Source organism: Chlorocebus sabaeus, chromosome 12 (assembly GCF_047675955.1).
Source record: "Chlorocebus sabaeus isolate Y175 chromosome 12, mChlSab1.0.hap1, whole genome shotgun sequence".
Classification (NCBI taxonomy): domain Eukaryota; kingdom Metazoa; phylum Chordata; class Mammalia; order Primates; family Cercopithecidae; genus Chlorocebus; species Chlorocebus sabaeus.
This window is the reverse complement of record NC_132915.1, coordinates 4,262,170-4,284,973: the sequence shown is the minus strand read 5'-3', so window position 1 is coordinate 4,284,973 and position 22,804 is coordinate 4,262,170. Positions and strand designations below refer to the sequence as shown.

At 39.0% G+C, this 22,804-nt stretch overlaps 1 protein-coding gene and 1 long non-coding RNA gene across 2 annotated transcripts in view; one reads left to right on the top strand and one right to left on the bottom strand.

Annotated features, from left to right (window-relative positions):
* LOC140712905 (uncharacterized) overlaps positions 1-2,064 on the bottom strand; it is a 58,884-nt gene extending 56,820 nt beyond the window's left edge. Inside the window, exon 1 of the long non-coding RNA XR_012094720.1 lies at positions 131-2,064. This is a non-coding gene — a long non-coding RNA (uncharacterized lncRNA). The remainder of the gene's footprint in view (positions 1-130) is intronic.
* A 129-nt stretch (positions 2,065-2,193) lies between these two features.
* PTPDC1 (protein tyrosine phosphatase domain containing 1) overlaps positions 2,194-22,804 on the top strand; it is a 123,236-nt gene continuing 102,625 nt past the window's right edge. The window contains exon 1 of the mRNA XM_007969807.3: positions 2,194-2,515. The gene's annotated coding sequence lies outside the window, so the exon portion shown is untranslated. The remainder of the gene's footprint in view (positions 2,516-22,804) is intronic.

The window sequence follows — 22,804 nt, the reverse complement described above, 5'->3', positions numbered from 1 at the left end:
GACACTAACTCCTTAATAGGTTCTTCTACCCCCTCTTTCTTCATAGCCAGTGTCACATACACTGGTTTCTCTCACATCAACATACTTTTACACTACCTGACCCCTCTGCTTGCACTGCCATTCCACTTACTTGGCTTGATCCGCTCAAGCTTGATTTTCAAGACTCAGGTCAATCATCCTTTCTTTAGAAAGTCTTCTCTAACGAAAATCCCTCTTTTTCCCTCTCTCCAGCCAGGTTGGATACTCTTCTCATGTGCTCCCATACCGCCCAAATACCGTTATCATGATGTGTTCCAATTGTTTGTATACTTGTCCGTGTCCCCATAGACTGTGGGCAGGGCAACGTCTAATTCACCTTAGAATTGTTAATGCTTAGTTCAGCACAAGTATATACAAGACATTGTTTTTTAAATGTATGAAACCAATCTTTTTTTTTTTTTTTTTTTTGAGATGGAGTCTCACTCTGTGGCCTAGGCTGGAGTGCAGTGGTGCGATCTTCCCTGCAACCTCCGCCCCCTGGGTTCAAGCAATTCTCCTGCCTCAACCTCCCTAGTAGCTGGGATTACAAGTGTGCACTACCACGCCTGGTTAATTTTTGTATTTTTAGTAGAGACAAGGTTTCTCCATGTTGGCCAGGCTGGCCTCAAATTCCTGACTTCAGGTGATCCGCCGCCTCGGCCTCCCAAAGTGCTGGAATTACAGGTGTGAGCCACTGTGTCTGGCCTCCATTACTTACTATTAAGTCCAAGTATGTGCACAGTTCTCTGTAGGCCAGTGCTGAGAAATACCAAGTCAACGTTTTCAAATCTCTTTTCATCTGTTGCTTACTAAAACAAATTTTTTACATCATTACCATACTGGTGTTTAGATGTCACACTATTTTTGCATTGGTGTATTATGTGGGGCCTTGCTTCCTTAGCCACAGGGCAGTATCATATCTCCATCTTCTTTGTTGATTCCTGTCAGCTTTAGGCAGAGTGGCCTTTGTGGACTTGGTACAGAAAATAACATTCTCAGGTCCATGTGCTTGCACTCTGCAGCCAACTGGTATCAGACCATCTGGTCAATCTAACAGCCTCTCTGCATTCACAGTTTGTCACCATTTCTATCTTCTAGTGTCATCTGCAACATGCGGCTAGTAATGCCTACCTAGAATTAAATGTGAAAATAGACGTAAAGTATCCAGTATAGGGTCTGCCACAGAGTATGTATTTGCCTAGTGAGTTGTTCTGCATATGCAGGGGAAGGACTTATTCTACTGAGCCGTGAGACACAGGAACACTTGCGAGGGTGAAAAAACAAGATGTAGCAGAGATTGCTAGTTGCTTAATTAAATTCATTCCTCCCTTCATTTTGGAAAGAAGATTTTTAAGGGCATCAATGTGCCAAGTTAAGATTATAGTTCCCAGCTCTGCGAGGTCATGATGCTAAATTCGAGTCTATAAGATGTAGTTAGAAGGTTTTGTGTGGGACTTCCAGAAAGGCTCTTTCTAAAATAAGGATGCGATGGCTGGAGCTCCAACTACTATTTTGGCCCATAAGGCAAATTTGTGGACGGAAGCGAGGCTGTGCGGATGACAGAGCCGAACGAGTTTGGGTACCTTCCTCCCACTCTCTTCTATGAGAGAGGGGAAAAGCCCCTCGTGGGTTTAGGATACTGGAATCTGGGGGTTTCCGTTACACGCAGGCAAACCCCGTCAGCCACTCTGTAAACTGCTGGGCCCTGCCCTCACCCAGATTCTGCTCCTCGGAGTTCTCTGAATCACCTGGGGCCGCGATGCCGAAAGATTTGGGCCGACAGAACCAGGAGAAGCAGGGGGAACAACACAGGAAGCAGGCCGGCAGAGAGGCGGCCAGACGTCTGGTTCAGTCCGCGCTGCTCCAGGGCTCTCCTGGCTCTTCCTCCTTCGCTTGTCTCGACCCTGCGGCGGGGGAGCGCGTGGAGCCAGCTCCGCCGCCGTCCTTCTTGGCCCGCGCCGTCCCCTAGCCGTCCTCGCGCCGTTCGCTTACCCAGGGTCCCCTTTCCGCACCCGCACCATCCCCTCAGCCTGCCTCACGGTTCCCTCACCGCCCGCGCCTGTTCGAAAATGCCCAGAGCCGCCGCTCTCGTCACGGTCCGCTTCAGGCCGCCATTGGCCGGCACACGTCACGTGCGGCGTGTGGCGGCTGACATTGGCTGGCGAGCGGGCGCGCTGAGGGCAGCGCAGGGGACGCGGCCTCAGCAGGGGCGCCCCGTCGCGGGGAGCTGCCTCGGCGCTCGCCGGAGGACGCTGTCTGGCGGGCGGGGCCGGGCCCCCTCTGCCTCCTGGGTGCGTCGGGAGCAGCGGGGATCGGTGCCGCGCCGTGAGGGTGCGCAGAGGCTGCCCTAGAGCCCGCTACCCACAGACCCTCCGCGGGGCAGCGTCTCCAGGCCGGCCGCGCCCTGGTCGGCCGGCCGCAGACGACGTGCGACACGGACGGCGCGTCCTGCTGACCCCAGCCGGCGCCGAGGGCTTGGAATCCTGAGCGGGAAAAGGTTCGGAATTTGCAGCTAGTTTAGCCGCACACTCAGTATGGCTCTTTCAGATTTGTTTTTTTAAACGTCTAGTTATTAAGTGATGCGTGATTGGAGACAAGTCATTGAGGGTCCTGAGCTTGAAACTAAAGTGTAAAGGTCTTGGATTTGAGGATCTCACATTCAGATGTCTGCAGGGACCAGGCTGGGAGATGCTGGGAGAACCCCCACGTTCTGGGATGGCGAGCGCCTCTCAACTGCCGCTCAGAGCGATCTCAGATTTTTCATGAGAAAGTTGAATTGTCGGGATTTTTATGTGAACTCTCTTAATTTGTAAATGTTGGCAATCAATTGAAAAAAGAAGAGAGAAACACTGGAAGCCAAACCAAAGAAATTTATAAGCTGGTTCTAGTCTGCCAGTTTGTGCCCTCTAATTTAAATCTAATTCTGCCACTAAATTAGTCACGTGACCTTGACCAAGTCACTTACCTCTCGGGCATGCATTCTCAACGTGGCTGATATTGCTTATGTTCTTAGGGGGGCAAAAAGATCGTAGATATTACCGTTCTTTGTGGCCTTCCAAAGAGCCTCAAAACAAGCAGATATACATTGTACCTATGGCATTGAAATTGTATGGGGTTGGCAGATTCGGAAATAAAATGTCTAAAACGTTTCCTGGGAGGAAAGGAGGGAAATCAAGAAAAGGTTGAGAAACACTGCTTTAGGGAGGTGGATAAGCAGATGATCCTGCGATAGATGTGTATGTGGAAGGATTAAAATATACTAGCATTCGTAGACTGAGAGCTGGAAAACTCCGAGAGGTCATCTTATAAAAGTTCCTTGCCAGGCACTGTTAACACACACACGTACAGGTACATACATGTATACACACATACTTATGCCCACACAGTTTTATTTGATCTCCACAACAAAGTGTCATTTCATTTACTGTATGGGAAAACAAGCTCAGAGGGTTTGGGTAACTCACCACAGTCAGAACTATTAATTTTAAATGGAAGAACTGGGATTTAAGTCCAAGTCGATATGGCTCCAAAACCACCCACTCATCCTGTTGGTTCCCAGCTTGTCCAGTTGTGTCCAAACCTCTTAGTGCACAAGAATTCCACCTTGTGGCTTTTTAAAAATGCAAAAATCTCCGCTCCCACTCCAGAAATGAGGATTCAGTATCAGGGACAGGACTGGAGGATCTACATTTTCACACCCTTCTAGGATGATTCCTATATTGGTGACCCAGGAACCATTTTAAGAACAACTGTTCCAGTCTAATTGCCCACCCAACCCCAAAGGCTTCGTGGGGTTGTACCCAAGGGGCTCAAATTTCTCCTCCCAAACAGAGATTCCATCTCCTTTTGCAGACAAGTGACCATTCAAGCTTTGGAAGGAAATCTTTTGTTGGAGATAACCAAGGTTTAGGAGACAGCACCCTATGCTGTGGAACAGCTTTCATTTTGAGACAGTCCTGACAATTTTGCTGTGCTTTTTTAAATAGGAGCTTCCTTCTGTGCTATTCTGATCCTCCTTGAAAACTAGGTTCAAGGCATTTATTTGAAAGTTACTATTAAACTTTTATTATTTATTTATTTTGAGACAGAGTCTCACTCTGTCGCCCAGTCTGGTCTCACTCTATCGCCCAGTCTGGTCTCACTCTATCGCCCAGTCCGGTCTCACTCTGTCGCCCAGTCTGGTCTCATACTCCTGGGCTTAAATTAATCCTTGACCTCCTGTAGTGCTGGGATTACAGGTACAAACCACCACACCCGGCCTCACAATTCTTTTAAAAGCACATCCTTTTTCTATTTTTTTTTTTAAATTATACTTTAAGTTCTAGGGTACATGTGCACAATGTGAAGGTTTGTTACATATGTATATATGTGCCATATTGGTGTGCCGTACCCATTGACTTGTCATTTACATTAGGTATATCTCCTAATGCTATCCCTCCCCGTCCCTCCACGCCACGACAGGCCCCCGTGTGTGATGTTACCCTTCCCGAGAAGCACATCCTTTTTCTTTCTCTCTCTCTTTTTATTTGTTTATTTGTTTATTTTAAGTTTGAAACAGGGTCTCGCTCTGGTGCCCAGGCTGGAGTGCAGTGGTGCAATCTCAGCTCACTGCATCCTCAACCTGCCAAGCTCAAGCAATCCTCCCACCTCGGCTTCTCAAGTAGGTGGAATTACTGCTGTGTGCCACCACGCCCAGCTACTTTTCTATGTTTTTTATAGACATGGGGTTTCACCATGTTCCCCAAGCTGGTCTTGAACTCCTGGGCTCAAGTAATATCCCGCCTTGGACTCCTGAAGTGCTGTGATTACAGCTGTGAGCCACCGTCCCCAGCCTGCACGTCCTTTTTCAAAACCAACAACTGCCTCAAAGTCCAAACATTTTCTTTGTTCTAAATTAAGCAGTACAGAGGATGTGAAAATGTATACATTGAAATGTTTCTTCAGAATCATGTTTTATGTAATTTACTTATATATTTCTTTTTCTAAAAATGATGTAAGTTGAGTAATCAAAACATTTCTTTGCAGTAATTATCTGGATTGTTTCATGTACCTAATGTGTTGTTACTGAAAAGGTTGTGTTTCATTTTTCTGGTTTCTGTGGTGGCAACATGGGGTACAGGAAATAAAGTGGGTTTAAGGAAGAACCGGTGTTCTAATCCCAATTCTAGTACTTTCTAGTTATGTGACCTTGGGCCGGTGATGTCCTCTCTGATTCTCAGTTCTTCCTCTCTGATTCTCACTTTCCTAATCTTTAAAATGGGGACAGTGCCTCCAGGGTTGTGACATTTATATGAGACAGCATGTGTAAAGCCCTAGTAGAGTGCTAAGCACAACTATATTCTGTTAGTATTAGTTTTTTTTCCTCTCTCACTCTCTTCAGAGCAAACTTATGGGTTCCTATCCTGCTGTAATATTTAAGATCATTTTCATTTCCAAAAAGATGCATTTTCTGGAGCACTTAACTATATGTGAGACATTAAAAATTTCATAAAAATATAGTGGGCCATCTTTTTAAAAAACTTTGCTGAGAAAACTAAGGGCAAATTGACTATCTAGTTTCTTATCAGGTTTTGCTCTCTATGACCAAAATCATCCATTTGTTAATTCAGCAGATATTTATTAACACTTATTATGTGCCAGGCAGTATGGTACATGTAGACAATATAACTATAAAGAATACAGACAAGGTCCCTAACCTAAAAGAAATTATATAAGAAAAAGATAGTAAGCAAATAAAGTAATTACAGATTTTAATAAATGCTTAAACAGTAAAACTGAATAATGTCAATGAATTTAACATGGTGAAAAAATACGTTCCTCATTGAGTTTAAATTTGTGAAAAAATATTAGGAAATTATCTTAAACTCTTAAGTCTCAATTAAGATTTTGAAATATGTCTTCAGTGAAAAGTATTAGTAAAAACTAATTTTTAAAGTTTGTTTTAGTCATTTGAGTAGTAACAATAACAAAATAATAATAATAGAATAAATAACATAAAGGAAAAAAGCCATACTCCCTTCATTAGTATTTTGGTCAATCTGCTGCAGTTTGTGTATATTTATTTTTACATACTTGTACACAATTTTGTATTTTACTTCCTTTAAACTGTAAAAATTTTTACCATTTTTACCATTAAAAAGTTGATTTTTAATACATTGCCAAGATAATGTTCTGCAGCTAATGCCAACACATATCTTTTCTAACTCCTTTTACCTGAAGACTCCTAGGTGCTGACCATCCTGACTTGGGTAATTTATAATATTCACTGTCATCATTACTATTATTTCTTGAACACTTCTTATGTTTCTGATACTTTATATCAGTGGTCTACCTGAACAGGGTCTCCTTCACCATGTCCATTGAACATTGTTATTGGATGGCTATCTCTTTCTTTCTCCCTCATAGTTGAGTTAGTATTTTCAGCCCCCGTGCTGACTGATCTCTACATCTTCCTTCATTCTATATGCCTATTTTGCAAAAGTTCTGTCATGCCTCCAACATAATCAGCCTTATCATGTACAAATCAACTGACTCTAGTTCAGTGTTTTCTTTCCTTTGAGCAAAAGCTCTTTGGAAACAGAGATAATAAGCAAGGACCACAGGGGAGGTTTTCTTCTCTCTGTGATTAGTTGCATTTGTTGCCTGGTGCACATGGGGAAAGTATTGTCATTAGATCATTTTCTTCTGTTCCATGTGATGCTGCTGTTTAGATAGTTCAAAACAGGGAAAACAAAGTCCTGCTAATTGCTTGTGGATTTTTAAAGTGTGAATGCCCTTAATAGCTTAAATTCTTTTTTTTTTTTTTTTTTGAGCTGGAGTCTTGCTGTGTCACCCAGGCTGGAGTGCAGTGGTGCGATCTCGGCTCACTGCAAGCTCCGCCTTCTGTGCTCATGCCACTCTCCTGCCCCAGCCTCCCAAGTAACTGGGATTACAGGCGCCTGCCACCACGCCCGGCTGATTTTTTGTATTTTTAGTAGAGATGGGATTTCAACATGTTAGCCAGGATAGTCTTAATCTCCTGACCTCGTGATCCACCCGCCTCGGCCTCCCAAAGTGCTGGCATTACAGGCGTGAGCCGCCGCACCCGGCCTAATAGCTTAAATTCTTATAAAGAGATTGTAGAATAATTGTACTTTTAGCCTACACCTTCTAAATTCTGTTTTCTAAGTGATTATTACTTGGATCCGTGGTAGACCTCCTGTGTAGACAAACCAACTTAAAAATCCCTCAAATTTGTAAAGATGTAGATAAAACTGAACTGTCTTTATTAAATTCTAGGTCTTCTGTTGCCAGCCAGTTTTAACTTAATACTACATTGTTTATTTTGTTACTCAAATTGTTTCTACTTTTGCCATTGGGAGCTCTTTCAGTTGCTTCTGCATCTTTTTGACATTCTCATCCATCCCTGTGTTTTGAGTACTTCCCCACTTTTCCGGCACTACATGATGCTCCAGACTCATCTTGTATATTCCCTGCTCTAGCCCTAAAATTAATCATTTCAACCAAGGATCCCTGGTTCCTTTTATTGGAAAATAGTATTAGAAACCAGATTTGCTCTGATATGCTCGTCACTCTTGGAGTGCCATTGCTTTTAGGCCGTTGTCAGTGACCATAGGTAGGAACTATATGTATGTATATTAACTTGTGTATGCATACATATTTTTATTTCTATTTTTACTTATCAGTGTCTATATTAAGCCAAAGAGAATTTCACCCTGATGTCTTAGAATCTAACTGAGAACTACACAGTTTATTCTAACCTTTCCTCCTTATTTATCCATAACCTCCCAGTCCATAGTGAGAAATCTGGCTCCTACCATTCACCATGCTTTTACTTATTTTTTTAGTTCCAGTATACAGGTACAGCAGTATCAGAACTGTTAACCCATACTTCCATAAAAACCAATTATAGAATGGTGCTTATGTACAAGGCTTTTTGTTGTTGTTGGTTTCTCTTACAGTTTCCATTCATTTCCAAAGTTTCTTACACTCCATCCTCCCCATCCCCTTCAGTGAGATTATGTCATGTCATGCATTTATTATACAAGCATGCCTCAGAAATACTGCTGGTTGTTTCCAGACTACCACAATAAAGTGAATATCACAATGAGGCAAGTCACACAAATTTTCTGGTGCCCCAGTGCCTATAATAGTTATGTTTTCACTAGACTGTAATTTGTTAAATGTGCAGTATCATTAGGTGTAAAAAATGTATATATGTTAATTTTAAAATACTGCCAAAAAATACTAAGGATCAACTGAGCCTCCAGTGAGTTGTAATCTTTTTTGGTTTAGGGTCTCGCCTCAGTGGTGATGGCTGCTGACTGATCAGGATAGACTTCTGCTGAAAGCTGGGTTGGCTGTGACCGTTTCTTAAAATAACAATGACGTTTACTGCTTCAGTTGACTCTTCTTTCATGAAAGATTTTTCTGTAGCATGTGATGCTGTTTGATAGCACTTTGCCCACAGTGGAACTTCTTTCAAAACTGGAGTCAGTCCCCTTAAACCCTGCCACTGCTTTATCAACCAAGTTCAAGGAATATTCTAAATCCTTTGTTTTCAGTTCATCAGAGTGCAGCATCTTCACTAGATGTAGATTCTCTATCAAGAAACCACTTTCTTTACTCATCCGTAAAAAGCAGTCCCTCATTCATTTAAGTTTTATCATGAAATTGCAGCAATTTAGTCATATTTTCAGCTCGACTTCTAATTCTACTTCTCTTGCTGTTCACACTACATGTACAGATACTTCCTCCACTGAAGTCTTGAACCTCTCCAAATCATCCATGAGTGCTGGAATCAGCTTCTTCCTAACTCCTGTTAATGTTGGTATTTTGACCTCCTCCCATGAACTGCAAATGTCCTTCATTTGTGATTCATAAAGGAAAGTTCCTGTTACTCTCCATCCTTGCCAGTACTTTGATATTGCTAGTTAGATGTGTAATGGTACGTGTTATGGTTTTAGTTTGCACATCCCCTATACTGAGCATCTTTTCACATACTTATTTGCCATCTATATGTTTTCAGCAAGGTGTCTGTTCAGATCCTGTGCCCATGTTTTTTAGTAGAAAATTTAAAATATAGTATCAAAGTTTTATTTATAATTTTAAAATAATTATACATTTCAAACAATACAGAGATGTATAAAGGGAATAAAATAGGGTATACTCTTCCTCTTTGCTCCACACCTAAATCTCTGAAAATGACTCCCCCCATCTCTACAAAAAATACAATAAATTAGCTGGATGTGGTGGTGTGCGCCTGTAGTCCCAGCTGCTCAGGAGGCTGGGGTGGGAAAAACACCTGAGCCCACGAGGTCAAGGCTGCAGTGAGCCGTGATCGCACCACTGCACAGCAGCTTGGGTGACGGAGTGAGACCCTGTCTCAAAAAAATAAAAACTCATCAGCAAACCAAAGATCATGTAGCTTTTCTCCTATTTTTTTTCTAGAAGTTTAATAGTTTCTGCATTTACATTTAGGTCCAAGATACATTTTGAGTTAATTTTTATGTAAGGTGTGAGTGAGGTTGAAATCACTTCATATAAACATCCAGATGTCTTACATCATTTGTTGAAAAAACTTTTCTTTCTCCATTGGATTGTCTTTGCACCTTTTTCAAAAATTAGTCGACTATATTTTTCTGCGTCGATTTCCAGTCTCTCTATTCTGTTCCATTAATTGAGGTGTCTAATGTTTTGCCCCTCTATATTTATTGTTGTAGCTTTATATTAAGTCTTGAAATCAAGTCATGTAAATCCTGCAACTTTGTTCTTCTTTTCCTGAATGGAATTGGCTATTCTAGCACCTTTCCCTTTTTATATAAATTTTAGAACAAGCTTGTTTATGTCTACAGAATACCTGGCTGGGATTTCAATATGAATTTTATTATAACTATAGATCAACTTGGAGAGAATTAGCATCTTTACTATGTTATCTTTCAATCAAGAACACAAAGTATTTCTTCATTTATTTAGATTTACTTTAAGTTCCAGGGTTATGTGCAGGATGTGCAAGTTTTTTACATAGGTAAATGTGTGCTATGGTAGTTTGCTGCACAGATCAACCCATCACCCAGGTATTAAGCCCAGCATTAGCTGTTCTTCCTGATGCTCTTCCTCCCCCGACCCCCGACAGGTCCCAGTATATGTTGTTCCCCTCTACGTGTCCATGTTTTCTCATCGTTCAGCTCCCACTTACAAGTGAGAACACGTGGCCTGAGTCAGTTTACTGAGGATGACTTTGTATCTTGCAACCTTGTGAAACTTACCTATGCAGGAGTTATTCAGTAGAGTCTTTGGGGTTTTCTGCATCCATAGACAACCATGAAAGACAATTATGTTGTCTGTGAATAAAGAGAGCTTTCTTTCTTTCCAATCTGTATACCTTTCTCTTTTTTTCTTATTACACTTAGCTAGGACTTTTAATATGAAGTTGAATAGAAGTGGTGAGAGAGCACATCTTGCCTCATTCCTGATTTAAGGGGGAAACATCAAGTCTCTCACTGTTAAGTATGATATTAACTGTGACTTTTTTTAAAATAGTCTTTATTAGGTTGAGGAAATTCTTTACCTAGTTTTGGTATTAGGTTAATGCTAGCCTTACAGAATGAATTGGGAGGTGATCCCTACTCTTCTACTTTCTGGGAGAGATGATAGAATTGGTATTATTTCTTCCTTAAATGTTTGGTAGAATTCACCAGTGAAACCATCTGAGTCTGTTATTTTCCTTTTTGGGGAAGTTTCTTTTCTAATTTCACTACTAATTTTATGACTTTTTCAGATGTAGGACTATTCATTATCTATATCCCCTTGAGGGAGTTTTTGTAGTTTGTGCACTTGAAGGAATTGGTCCATTTTATATAAATAATCACATTTATTGGCACAGATTTACTCATGGTATTCCTTTATTATCTTTTTGTTGTACATGGGATTAATAGTGCCAACCTCTCTTTTATTCTTGATACTGGCAATTTGTGTCTTCACCCTTTTTTTTTTTTTTTTTTTCTTGGTGAGTGGTCTGTCATTTTCTTCCTTCTTGCTTTAGGTTTAAATTAGTTTTCCTTAGTTTCCCAAGGAGGAAGCATAAGTTATTGATTTTAGGTCTTTCTTCTTTTCTAAAATACGCTTTTACTGCTATAAGTTTCTCTCTAAACATTACTTTAGCAGCATCCCATAAATTTTGATGTTGTGTTTTTAAAAATTACTTTGATTGTAAAATACACAGAACAAAATTTATCATCTTAACTATTTTAAGTGTACGTTTCAGTGCTATTAAGTACATTCACACTGTTGTGCAAGATATATATGTATACACTTTAACTTTTACTTAGTTCAACATATTTTTAAATTTCTCTTGAGACTTCTTAACCTATGTGATATTTAGAATTAGAAGTGTGTTGGGTATTTTTCAAATATTTCCAATTACCCAGCTGTCTTTCAGCTATTGATTTCAGTTTAATTCTGGTGTGATCTAAAAATATACTTTGTATTATTTCTCTTCTTTTACATTTGTTCAGGTGTGTTTTATGTCCCAGATTGTGTTCTATCTTGGTGACTGTTCCATGTGCTCTTCTGTTGTTGGATGGAATGTTCTATATATATAAATTAGATCAACTTAGTTGATAGTGCTGTTCAAGTCATCTCTATCCTTACTGATTTTTCTGCCTGCTTAATCAGTTACTGAGAGAAGGATGTTGAAGCCTCAACTATAAATACAAATATATAGTGGGTTTGTCTATTTCTCCTTTAGTTTTTGCCTTGAATTAATGAAGTTAATATTTTTAGTTCTTGCAATTGGATGTATGATCAATTTTGAGTTAATTTTTATATGTGATATAAGAGATTGAGGCTTATGTTTTTCCATATGGATTTTCAGTTGTTCCAGCACCCTTTGTTGGAAAGACCATACTTTGTCTACCTCATTATCTTTACATTTTTGTCAAAAATTATTTGTCCAGTAGATGTAGGTATATTGTTTTTCCTTCTGTTGTTCCTTTACTCTGTTTTTAAGCTACTACCTCACTCGTTTTATTATTGTAGCTTGAAATCAGGTGGTGGTGTTCTGACAACTTTTTCTTCTTTTTCAAAGTTCTTTTGGCTAATGTAGCTCCTTTGCACTTCCATATAAGTTTTACTTTATTTTTTATTTTTCATAGAGACATGGTCTCACTCTGTTGCCCAGGCTGGAGTGCAGTGGCAGAATCATAACTCACTGCATCTTCAAACTCCTGGACACAAACGTCAGCCTCCTGGCTTAGCCTCCCAAGTACCTGGACCACAGGTGCACACCACCACAATCTGCTAATTTTTATTTGTATTTTTTCGTGAGGTGGAGTCTTGCTGTGTTGCACAGGCAGAGTGCAGTGGTGCAGTCATAACTCACTTCAGCTTCAAACTCCTGGGCTCAAGAAGTCTTCCTGCCTCAGCCTCCCAAGTAGCTGGGAGTACAGGCACACACCACCACACCCTACTAATTTTTATTTGTATTTTTTGTAACAATGGGGCTCTCACTATGTTGGCCAAGCTTGTCTTGGACTCCTGGCCTCAAGCAATCCTTCTACCTTGGCCTCCCAAAGCTCTTGGATTACAGGTGTGAGCCACCACTCCTGGCCCATATAAGTTTTAGAATTGGCTTGTCCGTTTCTACAAAAAACCTTATGGGATTTTTGGTGGGATTGTGATCTACAAATTATAATGGAGAGAACTGATGTCTTAACATGTAGTCTTCTGAACTGTGAACACAGTAGATCTTGCTATATATTTAGGTCCTCTTCAATTTTTCTTAGTAGTATTTTATAGTTTTCAGTGTACAAGCCTTTCATATCTTTTGTCAGATGTATGCCTAAATATTTCATACTTTTTGATGTTGCAAATATGTTTTAAATTTCAGTTGCATTATTCATCTCTATTACATAAAGTGATTAATTTTTATGTATTGATCATATTTACTACAACCTTGCTAAATTAGCTTACTATTTTAGTAGATTTTTTGCAGATTTCACTGGATGTTCTGCATAGTTGAGCATGACATCTCTGGGTAAACATAATTTTACATCTTTGTTTTTAATATGGAAGCCTTAGATTTATTTTTCTTGCATTATTGCTCTGGCTAGAACTTAATACTATGTTGAACACAAGTAGTAAGAGTGGGCCAGGCGCGGTGGCTCAAGCCTGTAATCCCAGCACTTTGGGAGGCTGAGACAGGTGGATCACGAGGTCAGGAGATCGAGACCATCCTGGCTAACACGGTGAAACCCCGTCTCTACAAAAAAATTCAAAAAACTAGCTGGGCAAGGCGGCGGGCGCCTGTTGTCCTGGCTACTCGGGAGGCTGAGGGAGGAGAATGGCATAAACCCAGGAGGCGGAGCTTGCAGTAAGCTGAGATCCGGCCATTGCACTCCAGCCGGGGCAACAGAGCGAGACTCTGTCTCAAAAAAAAAAAAAAAAAAAGTAGTAAGAGTGGACATATGTGTCTGCAGAGGGAAAAACAATACTTTGAATGAAAACCCAACCTATCAAAATTTGTGAGCCACACTTTGAGCCTTGTTGAGAGGGAATGCAAAACTGGTCCAGTATTTGAAGTTTAGGCAGTATAATCACCATCATAAGCTAAAGAAAAAAGTTACAGGATTTTATCAATTGGTGCTGAAAAAAAAATTGGCAAACCTTGACACCCATTCATTATTTTTTAAAAACTCTCAGAAAATGAAAGAATCAAATAGAACTGCCTCAACTTGAAAAAGACATCTTTTTCTTACAGAACTTACAGAAATACAGTCAAAATTTAGTTTAAATTCATAGAAGTATTATTGTTTTTATATATCAATCTTGTATTCTGTCACCTTCCTGAACTTATTAGTTCTAATAGTTTTTTAAATGGATTCCTTAGAATTTTCTATATACAGATTCACATCATTTGCAAAAATAGTTTTACTTCTTTCTTTTCAATATGGAAACATTTTATTTCATTTTCTTACATTATTACACTGGCTGGAACCTCCATTACAGTGTTGAATAATGCTAATGAGAGTATGTATTCTTATTTCTGATCTTAGGCAGGAAGCCCTAAGTTTTTCACCATCAGGTGTGATGTTAATTGTGGATTTTTCAAAGATGCTCTTTATCAGGCTGAGGAAATTTGTTTATAAACTTAGTTTACTGAGTATTTTTATCCTGAGAAGACAGATTTTCGCAGATGCTTTTTCTCTATTGAGATGGTCATGTGGTTTTTGACATTTATTCTATTAATATGAGGTATTACATTAATTGATTTTTGAATGTTAAACCAACCTTGCATTCCTGAAATAAATACAAGTTGGTCATGGTGAATATTCTTTTTTTATGTTGTTGGATTCAGTTTGCTAATTTTTTTTTAGGATATTTGCATCTATATTCATATATGTATTGGTCTTTGGTTTTCTTGTGATGTCTTTTTCTCATTTTGGTATCAGTGTAATACGGTGCTCACTGATTGCATTCTAACATGTTTGCTCCTCCTCTTTTTTTGAAAGAGTTTGAGAAGGATTGGTGTTAATTCTTTTCTAAATGTTTGATGGAACTCATCAGTGAAGCCTGGCTTTTCTTTGTGGAAAAGTTTTGAAATAGTAGTTCAATTTCTTTACTTGTTAGGGGTTTATTCAGATTTTCTATTTCTTCTTGAGGCATTTTTTGATATTTTGTACCTTTACGGGAATTTATTTTACCTTCATTACCTGTTTATCTGCATACTTTTCGTCACAGTATTTTCTTGTAATTCTTTTCATTACTGTATTTGGTTATAACATTCCCTCTTTCATTTCTGATTTAGTAATTTGAGTCTTCTCTCTTCATTGGTCAGTCTAACTAAAAAGTTGTCCGTTTTGTTTCTCTTTTCAAAGAAACAACTTTTGGTTTCATTGCTCTTCTCTATTGTTTTACGTTTTACTAGTTTATTTATTGCCACCTTAATCTTTTTTATTTCCCACTTTCTTAGTCTGTGTTGTGTTGCAATAACAATACCATGCACTAGGAAATTTCTAACGAAAAGTTTTATGTTTTACATTTCTGGAGGCTGAGAAGTTCAAGGTTAAGAGGCCCATATGTGATGAGGGCATTCTTGCTGCATCACCAATGGCAGAAGGCAGAAGGGCATAAAAGCATGTGTATTAGAAAAGAAAGGGGTCGAACTCATCCTTTTATTAGGAACTCACTCTTCTGATAACAGCACTAATCCATTTACGAGGGCAGAGCTTCGTAAAGGTCCTCTTAGAGACCTATTAAAGGTCCCGTCTCTCAATACTGTTGCATTAGAGATTAAATTTCCAACACAGGAACTTTGGGGTATACTTTCAAGCATACCTCCTACCTTTTGCTTGTTTGAGGGTTTATTTTGCTCTTCTTTTTCCAGTTACTTATGGTGGAAGGTTGGGTTATTGATTGAGATCTTTCTTCTTTTCTAGTATGCACTTGTAGCTATAAATTTCCCTCTGTGTACTGCCATAACTTCATTCCCTAAGTTTTGGTATTGTGCATGTTTGTTTTCAGGCAACTCAAAATATTTTATATTTTCCATTGTATGTTTTTCTGTGACCTTCACCCATTAGTTATTTAAAGATGTGTTTAAATATTGTTTAACTGGCATATATTTATGACTTTTCCACATTTTCTCTATGTTGTTGAATTTTAATTTAATTTCATTATGATCAGAGAGCATATGTTGTGATTTCATTCTTTTTTAATGTATTGAGGCTTGTTTTATGGCCTGGCATATGGGCATATGGTCTACCTTGGAGAGTGTTCCATGTGCACTGAATGTATATTCTGCTGTCGTTGGGTCTGGAATTTTCTTTAGATGTCTGTTCTGCAAAAGGAGTAATTATGCAAAATGATCCCCAAATGCTGAAAGAGCTGAGAAACCAGAGAAGGAGGCAGACCGATCCAGTTTGTTGGTATTGGTGGATTTATTGAGGGAACTTACAGAAGTGTGGTCTTTGGTGGCCACAAGATAGGTGGATATCTGTACTGTTACTCCCCAGACCCAAGGCTTATATACCATAGGGAAAGGGTGTGCATACTCTAGCAAAACAAAGGCAACCCTCCAGAATAGTCAAGAATGCTAAACGCATTATAGCCTATAATTTATATAATAACATCAAGGTCGCTTTGATCTAAAAGCAGGAGTAGATGTTCTTACACTAGGGATAGTAAATAAAGTGGGAATTAGGAGGCATTTACAGGACTGGGGCAAGTCAGAAGTCAATATGGTGGACTAGCATCCAAGATGGAATTACTTTTGTCTCCATAGCATCACTTAGGATTATATAATTCATTGTGTTCTTCTGTTTTCTTGTTGATCTTCTGTTTTGTTTTTCCATCCATTATTGAAAATAGGGTATTGAAGTCTCCAACTATTGTTGAATTGTCTATTTCTCCCATCAATTTTGTAAGTTTTTATTTTATGTCTTTTGGAACTCTGTTCTTAGGTGCACAATGTTTGTAATTATTATATCTTCCTTATTAATTGACTGTCAGCATGATAAAGTGTCCTGTTGTCTCAAAACAATTTTTGTCTTAAACAGTATTTTGTGTGATATTAATATTGCAATATCAGCACAATTTTGATTACTTCTTGCATGGTATATTTATTTCCATCTTTTTACTTTGAGTCTATTCCTGTCTTTAAATCTAAAATGTGTCTCTTGTCAATAACATATAGTTGGATCATTTTTTTAATCCATTCTGCCAGGCTCTGCTTTTTGATTGGGATGTGTAATCCATTTTCATTTAATGTAATTACTGATAAATTAGGATTTATTTGCCTACCTTTTTTTATAGCTTATGTCTTTTGTGTTCCTTTATTTCCCAGTTTCTGCCTTCTTTTATCTTAGGTATTTTTTATTATGCCTTTTCAAATCCCTTGTTTCTTTTCTGTATTTTTTGAGTTATGTTTTTAGTGTTTCCTCTGGGGATTACAATTGGCATCTTAATTTAAAACAGTCTATTTCAGATTGATACTTAATTTCAATAGTATGCAAAAACTTTTCCTTTAGTGTGTTTTCATTCACTTCTACCTCTTTTGTACCATTGTCATAAAATACAAATTACATCTTTATATATTATAAGCTCAGACTCATTTTTATAATTATTGCTTTATGCAGGTATCTTTTAAAACAGGTCAAGAAGAAAGCTACATATATGTATTTTTATAATATCTATTTAGTTATCTTTATTGGTGTTCTTTATCTCTTTGGATCTGAGAATCACAATGTACTGTTTTTTTTCATTTCAGCCTGAGGGATTCCGTTTACTATTTCTTCTAGGGCAGGTCTGCTAGCAACAAATTCTCTCAGGTTTTGTTTTGTTTTGTTTTGATTTCGAGATGTTTTAATTTCTCCTTTTTGGGGGAAGGGGCAGATTTTCTCTCTTGTCGCCCAGGCTGGAGTGCAATGGCATGATCTCAACTCACTGCAACCTCCACCTCCCAGGTTCAAGCAATTCTCCTGCCTCAGCCTCCCAAGTAGCTGGGACTACAGGCATGTGCCGCCACACCTGGCTAATTTTTTTGGATTTTTAGTAGTAACGGGGTGTCACCATGTCGGTCATGCTGGTCTCGAACTCCTGACCTCAGGTGATCCACCTATCTCACCCTCCCAAAGTGCTGGGATTACAGGTATAAGCCACTGCACCCGGCTCTCCTTCATTTTTGAAGGAGAGTTTAGTTATAGAATTATTGACTGACCATCGCTTTCTTTCAAAATTGAAGAAATAGTCACCTACTCTCTCTGGCTTCCATCTTTTCTGATGAGATGCAATCATCTATACTAGGACCGTAACTTCCCCCCTTGGTTTTAGTTGCCCCTTCACTTTCATGTGCTTTCTGTCTTCCAAAAGCTTACTGAGAGCACAGGTTCTTGGATAACCAACTCCTGTTCCTTGCTCTATGGGCTTATTCTTTATAAAATTTCTCTAACAGTCTTTTCTCCAGAGTCTCAGGAGGAAGGGAAGGCTAATCTATGAGTTAAATCACTGCCTAAATGAGATGTCCTATATATCTTGCTATGGATGATCTGATCTAAGCCTGTGAATTCCCAAGAGCTACACACCTGCCTGTGTTTTTAGACACCCAGGCTTGCCTCCCATATACATGAAATAGGTTTTACAAAATAACTGTTAGAAAAATAGAGAAATAGTTCACAAATTGAAGAGGTAGAAAATCTTGTTATCCTTCCTAGTCTGTATATGAATAGGGTTGAAGTGAATAACAAACTCTGCTATACTCAGTATTTTGAGATTTTTCTATTGAACTGGCTGAAATTATTATTATTCTTTTTTAAGACAGGGTCTCACTCTGTCGCCCAGGCTGGAGTGCAGTAGTGTGATCATGGCTGACTGCAACCTCTACTTCCCAGACTCAAGCGATCCTCCTGCCTCAGCCTCGCGAGTAGTAGCTTTCACTACTACTATAGGGACTATAGGTGCTCACCATCACACCTGGCTAATTTTTTATATTTTTTGTAGAGATGGGGGTCTTACTATGTTGCTCAGGCTGGTCTCAAATTCCTGGGCTCAAGTGATCCTCCCATGTCAGCCTCCCAAAGTATTGGGATTACAGGCATGAGCTACTGCAGCTAGCCTGAAATTATCAATTGAAAAAAATTTCAAGCAATGTCACAAAAGATGTATTTAAAGGTAAACATAATTATGTGTCTACAATATTTATATATTTATTAATAGGGATATTCAGATAATGAACATGTATTGATTATAAAGTCACATTATGGTGTCCAAATTGTGGTATCTGATACTTCACTAAAAGGTGTCTGATATTTGGAGGGTCTTTGATCTTGTTAATACCACCTGTATAGCAATGCTCAGATTTCAAGTGATGTGTTTGTCCTAAAACAGAATTTTGGTAGCCAGGTCTCATCCAGGAATATGAGCTTGTTTCTACATCTGGTTGATGATGTAGGTCTTCTTGCTGTATTTCATGATTTTGTGAAGGTTGGCTCAGGAACTGTAAAAAGAAGGTTTATAATGTTTGACAACTAAATAGAACCCAGGAAACAGACCTTCACAGGAACCTATATGAATATGAATACTTGCTGTTAGGTAAATGCAAACTGCTTACCTAGTGCAGTGGTTCTAAAAGCATCAGCATCACATGGAAACGAGTTAGAAATGCAGAATTCTCAGTTTCACTCTAAAACTACTGAGTGCAAACTCTAGAGGGGAGTGCCCAGCAGTTTGGGATTTTAAGAAAGTCATCCAGGTGATCTGATGGGTTTAATTAGGAATTGTTGGCCTTTCGATGAGCTTAGAAGCATCTTTGTAGTATCTTTGATTTGAGGTTGATTGGACCTATGGAATAAGTTTCAATCAAATAAGCCACCTGTGGCTGCTTGTGGGAAAAAGGATGGGAAATATAGAAACGTTGGTTGTAAAAACCAGCTTCATCTATAGTTAACATCTTACCTATTCTTTATTATAATGTGTTTTCTGAAGAATCCAAATCAAATAGCCTATTTCTTTAAACGATGAAATAGCAGGGTTCCTGCTGAAGTGTTGTTTTCCCCCAATCTGTGGTTGGTCTCCTGAGAGCCTTGGAGACTTCTCTAGGGTGTATCTGAGGTGTGAAATCACAAAGCCAGTGAAGGTAATAGTGTAGTAAACTCTGCCAGAGACAACACGTGTCTAGGTGGCTCTCACTCCTTTCCCCAGGACTAACCGTATCAGAAATGTTGAGGGGTCTGAAAAAAGAAAAGGGTTTTTTTTTTAATGTTGCCTAGCTTCCTCTGGGGTGACTTGAAAAGGAATTTTATATAGTCATGTCATTTTTTTAGGTTATAAATTCAGAGGTGAGGACATTTCAGTTTAAAAGAAATCTATTTTTGTTTAATTTTACTACATAAGGAATCATAAGCAGTGCTTTAATTCCTCAAGAAGAAAATATTACAGTGGTATTAGGAGGCTGTTTTTATAGCATTTGAGCCATATAAACCTACATACGATAAATCTTCACTCACCCCTACATGATGAGGGATGTGGGTAAAATATGTAATTGATACTAGGGAAGGCATCCTAAAGGAGAGAAAATGTGGGCTGAGGGTAGAAGTTACTGCTATCGTGCATCTGTATCAAGCCTCTGTACCTTCTGCTGAGAAGAAAACAAATCCAACCCTCAGGGAACTGGAACACAAATCTGTCACATAGAAAATGGGCAGGAAGTTAGAGATATAAATGTGATCAGGAAGACTAAATAAGAATAACGCTATTCCTTGTGTTTGCGTAGTGCTGCCACATAATTATATATGTTCTTAGCAATAACCCTGAGATGGGTAAGGCAAGATTACTGTTCCTACCTTATAGATGAAAAAGCTGACATTCAGAGAGATTAAGTGATAAAAGTGTTGGTGGTGGTGGTGGCAGCTGCCTTTTATTGAATGTTTATTCATGTATACATCCAACAAATACTGAGTACCACTATGTGCCAGGTCCTGTTCTAGGCTTTGGAGATAAAGCAGTTGACAAAGCAGACAAAAAAAAAAAAATCTATTCCCTCATGGAGCTTACATCCCAGTAGGAGAAGGCAGACAATAGACAGGACAAATAAATAAAGTATATAATGTGTTAGATGTCATAAGTCTTGTGGAGAAAAAAGAAATGGGGGAGTGATTTAAATTTTAATTAGGGTGATGTGGAGGGTTTTGAAGAGAGGGGTGACATGACTGACTGAAGTTCACAGGATTACTGTAGCTGCTGTATTGAGGATAGACTGACTTACATGTTGGGGACGGAATTAGGTCTGCATATACATTCTCGGGTCATCTTTACAATGATCCAGTAGGGTAGGTAGTAAGTCTCAGAGATATTAATAAATGTGCCTAAGATCACAAAGCTACTACGTGCCAACTCCTCTATTGAAATGTGTTTGGATTTTATGATCTTACATTTAGACTAGCATTCCTGTTTCTGTTAGGAGATAGGAGGCTAAAATGTATAAAGGGGCCATGTTCCTGATATTTGTCTTTGAGATAACAGTGAATGAAAATTTGGATTAAAAAATCAGTAAATTATTAATATCTGCACAAAGGAAAACAGATTTAGTAAATAAAATTTATGTGAGCCCATTGATTTGGACCGAGTTTCTGCACTAGACCCTAATGGGCCAAATCAAAATGGAGTCATTCGTGCTACGTGCCACATAATTAAACTAAAACTTGAAACACAAACCAACAGGAAATCCACAAATGGGCCAGTTTTCTAGGAAAAAGCAAAACAAAACAGGAGATTTGCAGCATCCAGTCGGAAGGGGCCCAGTCAGCCTGGCCAGCATAAGGAAGTCACTGCTTAAACTCATACAAGGAAAGTAACCAGAGGATAACCAGTCTGCTGTTTGTACTGGGCTGTTTCCCTGTTCCTGCTGCAGCTGCCTTATGAAAAGCCAATTGTCCTGCCACACCCAGTGGAGCTCCTTTCTATTTTGTAGAGTGAATATTATGTTGCCTAGTTCATGAATCATGAATAAAAGCCAATTAAATATTTAAAACTCTACGTGTTTAAATTTTATTATTTAATAGGTCTTTATTGTTCAGAAACTATATGTGTAGTCCTTAAGAGCACAAACTCTGGAGCTGAACTGTGGGAATTCAAATTCCAGTTCTCGTGCTTAGTAACTGTAACTTTAGGCAAATTATTAGACTTCTCTTTGTCTTAGTTTCCTCATCTATAAACAGAAATAGTATACAGAACTGAATATATGCTTACTATACAATCAGCAGTTGTGCTACTTGGTATTTACTCAAATGAACAGAAAACTTAGGTCTACACAGAAATCTGCACATGAATGTGTATAGTGGTTTTATTCATCATCGCTTAAACTTGGAAGCAACCAAGATGTGCTTCAATAGGTGAGTGGATAAACTGTGATAGATCCAGACTATGGAATATTATTCAGTGCTAAAAAGAAACAAGCTATTAAGGATGAAAAGATATGGAGGAGCCTTAAATGAACATTATGCAATGAAAGAAGCCAGTCTGAAAAGGCTACCTACTCTGTGATTCCAACCCTGTGACTTTCTGGAAAAGACAAAACCATGGAGACAGTAAAAAGATCAGTGGTTCCAACATAGCACATGTATACCTATGTATCAAACCTGCAGGTTGTGCACGTGAACCCTAGAACTTAAAGTATATATTAAAAAAAAAAAACAAAACAGTGGTTCCCAGGGTTTCAAGGAGAGGGAGAGATTAATAGTTGGAGCACAGAGGATTTTTAGAGCAGTGAAACCACTCTGCATGATACTGTAGTATCATTATACCTTTTCTAAACCTACAGAATGCACAACACAGAGTGAGCCCTAATGTTAACTATGGACTTTGGGTGATAATTATGTGTCAGTGTAAGTTGATTGTAACAAACTTACCACTCTGTGGGGGAGTCTGTTGGGGGATGGGTATATGGGAAGCCTTTGTACCTTCTGCCCAGTTTTGATGTGATTCCAAAACTGCTCCAAAAAACAAAGTCTATTTTAAAAACAAATGGGAACGTAGCAGGACGAGCCACAGACAAAACTCCTCAGACACCGAGTTAAAGAAGGAAGGGGTTTATTTGGCTGGGGGGCATCGGCAAGACTCCTGTCTCAAAAGCCGAGCTCCTCAAGTGAGCAATTCCTGTCCCTTTTAAGGGCTCACAACTCTAAGGGGGTGCATGTGAGAGGGTTGTGATTGATTAAGCAAGCAGGGAGTATGTGACTGGGGGCTGCATGCTTGGGTAATTAGATCGGAACAAAACAAGATGGGGATTTTCACA